Source organism: Marmota flaviventris, chromosome 3 (genome assembly GCF_047511675.1).
Source record: "Marmota flaviventris isolate mMarFla1 chromosome 3, mMarFla1.hap1, whole genome shotgun sequence".
NCBI classification, from domain to species: domain Eukaryota; kingdom Metazoa; phylum Chordata; class Mammalia; order Rodentia; family Sciuridae; genus Marmota; species Marmota flaviventris.
Window position 1 is genome coordinate 48,300,652 of NC_092500.1, and position 3,473 is coordinate 48,304,124.

At 43.5% G+C, this 3,473-nt stretch overlaps 1 long non-coding RNA gene across 1 annotated transcript in view; it reads left to right on the top strand.

Moving 5' to 3' along the window:
• The first annotated feature begins 1,184 nt into the window (after positions 1–1,184).
• LOC114087549 (uncharacterized) overlaps positions 1,185–3,473 on the top strand; it is a 5,200-nt gene continuing 2,911 nt past the window's right edge. The window contains exons 1-2 of the long non-coding RNA XR_003581859.2: positions 1,185–1,274; positions 3,143–3,286. This is a non-coding gene — a long non-coding RNA (uncharacterized lncRNA). The remainder of the gene's footprint in view (positions 1,275–3,142; positions 3,287–3,473) is intronic.

The following is a 3,473-nucleotide window of genomic DNA, read 5'->3' on the forward strand; positions in this document are numbered from 1 at the left end:
ATCTGAAGAAGAGGATTCTATGATTTTTCAGTGAAGTGACAAAGGAATAGTAGCAGATTATAAGTTTTAATCTTAAAGTATGCCATAAAAATATTGAAATTATAGGCTCTGCAAAGATATTTGCATGGAAAATTAATAGTTAGTATAATAATGGTATAAATAATTGTTAATTCAATAATACTGGTTAGGGCTGGGGATGTAGCTCAGTGATAAAGCATCTGCTTAGCATGTGTGAAGCCTTGGGTTTGATCCCAAGCAACACACACACACAAAATACTAATAATATTGATCAAACTCCAATGTGTATCAGAATCTTCTGTAGGTCCTGAGATACAATGAACAAAATAGAGGTAAACAATATATAATGAATGATTTATGGTATCTAGTGTGTTCAAATGTGATGAGGATTATGATGATAAAATAAAGCAGGGCAGGGATACTGGAAATAATGGGGCTGGTGGGTATGGTAGGGCCTTTCTCCCTTATAAGTTGATTATCTCAGGTATTTTATCACAGTGACAGAAAGCTGACAAGAAAAACCTTTATAAAGAAGATAATATTTGCACGAGTCAAAATGAGGGAGGGGTGAGCCATGCAGACATTGGGCAAGAATGTTCCAGATAGATGAATGTCTGTGTAAGGCCCTAAAACAGACATATGCTTGCCATGTTCAAGGAGAATTAGGAGAACTGAATGAAGGGGAATGAAGTGAAAGTGAGATCAGAGTGATAACCAAAGGCAAGATCACATAGGGCTGCTGTATTTTGGACTTGGAATGTCCCCCAAAGATCCATGTGTTTAAGAGTTGGTCTTCAGTTTGGCACTATTGGGAGGTGGTAGAAACTTTAAGAAGTTAGTAGAAGGAGCCAAGAATAGTGGCACACACCTATAATCCCAATGACTCAGGAGGCTGAGGCAGAAGGATTGCAAGTTTGAGGCCAGCCTGGGAAATTCAGTGAGACCCTGTTTATAAATTAAAAAATAAAAAGAGCTGGGGGGGTATGGTTCAGTGGAAAAGTGCCCCTGGATTCAATCCCCAGTACAAAACAAATTAAAGAAGAAAAGAAGCTAGTGAAAGAAAATTAAGTATTTGGGAACATGCACTTGAAGAGGATATTGGGACCCCAACCTCTTCCTGTTTCTCTCTTTCACTTTCTGGCTGCCTTGCTGTGAACAGCTTTGCTCTTCCGTACACTCCCTGCCATGGTGTTCTGTCTCACTACAGATCCAAAATCAATGGAGCCGACAGACCAGGGACTAAATCCGCTGAAACTGTAAGCCAAAATAAACCTTTATCCCTTATAAGTTGGTTATTTCAGGTATTTTGTCACAGTGACAGAAAACTGACCAATATAAAGGACTTAAAGGTCAGTGGAAGTATTTTGGCCTTCATTCTGAGCAAAATAAGCAGCCATGAAGAGATTTTGAGCAGAGGACTGACATGACCAGACAGGAGACAATAGAAACATCTCAGAGGCAAAATTACATAGACCAAGGATGGAAGTGGTCAGATTGAGTTTATTTCAAAAGCTGATACAAAAGCTGAGGCTGTAGCTCAGTGGCAGAGCGCTTTCCTTGCATGTATGAGGCACTGGGTTTGATCCTCAGCACCACATAAAAATAAATAAATAAAATGAAGGTATTGTGTCCATCTACAACTAAAAAATAAAAAAGGTAGATACAATAGGATTTTTCTATGTATTGGGTGTTGAGTGTGACAGGAAGGGGGGAATCAGAAATGACAACAGGGTTTGGGGCCTGGGAAAATGGAATGATGGAGGACAGTGGATAGAGTGGGTTGGGTGGTAGAGAGAAGTGGGGTGGAATGGGAGAACTAATTAAAGTTTGAAATATTGGTTAGACATACAATTAGATAAAGAGAAGGCAGTTGGGTATACAAGAGTTTAGAGGTCTGTGTTGGAGGAATAAATTTGGAAGTTATTGGGCAAAGAGACAGTATTTATTTATTTATTAATTAGTTGTAGATGGACATAATATATTTATTTATTTATTTATTTTTACTGTTGCTGAGGATTGAAGCTAGCATCTCACACATGCGGGACAAGCGCTCTATCACTAAGCTACAACCCCAGCCCCAGAGACATATTTAAAGCTATAAGGTGAGATGAGAGAACAAAGCGGCTGAGAAGTAACTAGACTGAGGTCCAAGATACTATACCAGTAAGATGTTGAGAGGAAAAGAGGGGCCAACAAAACACAAGACTAAGGAGATAAAAGCAAAGCCAGGAGAGTGCAGGGTCCTAGAAACCAAATGGAGAAAACAGTTCAAGGAGAAAAGAACCATCAGAGGGGCCAAAGGCTGCTAACTGGGTGACTCGTCCATAGATTCAAACTGAGTGGAATTTACAGGTTCAGGGGACTCCTGCCAGTGGGGAGTGACTGCATCACACAGTTCAGTTTCCTCTCTGGCCGCTCCTATTTCTTTGTTCCCCGACTCTGTTGATCCTGCAGGTACTACCTTATAAAACTGCTCATAAACCTTGTCAGGGCCAGCACATGGCTCATGCCTGTAATCCCAGCTACTCAGGAGCTTGACACAGGAAGATTGATCAATTGTAAGTTCAAGCCCAGCCTAAATAACATATCAAGATCTGCCCCCAAATAAAATAAAATGAGTTGGTGGCATAACCCAGTGGTATAACCCTTGCCTAGTATGTATGGGGTTTGGGTGGCTGCAGTGTGGGACCTGCCAGGAGGCCTTCCCTAGCTGGCCAGCTCTGAAGAGCACGGGAGGCAGCAGCATTTCAGCCACGGAGGCCAACTCTGCTGCCCGGGAGTGAGCAGGTCTGGTGAAGCACTACCTAGAACAGCATAAGAGACTGCAGCTGCGCCAGTCACTCACCACTGGCAGGAGACCCGTGAACCAGTGAATTCCACTCAGTTTAAATCTATGGGGATGTTGCTCAGCCCTGCTTTTGTGACTCTGCATGTTGCCAACAGTTTGTGCTAGATCACCATGTGAAAGGGCATGGGGGCACTCAGGTCTACAAGTGTCCTGACTGCTTACAGCACCAAGACCCGGTAGAAGATTACGTGGCACAGCCGCAGCCACGGGGTGGGGGGGATGGGGGAAGCCTTCCTGCTGTCACCTCTGCCTGTATGCCTGCATCGACCCCTCTAGCCTCTAGTACCACATGAGAATGAATACACAAGGAGGAACAGAAGTACCAGTGTCCTGAATGTGGCTACAAATGCAAGTGGATCAACCAGCTCAAGTACCACATGACCAAGCACACAGGACTGAGGCCATTTCAGTGTCCTGAGTGTGAGTACTGCACCAACCGGGCTGATGCATTGCATGTGCATCGGGAGAAACAGGCTTCCATGTGTAAGCAATGTGGCAAGGCCTTCAAGATGTGCTTCCTGCTGCTTACCCACCTTTTCAAGCACAGCGAAGCAAAACCCTACGTGTGCAATGTGTGCCACCATGATTTCAGCTAGGCTGCTGGCCT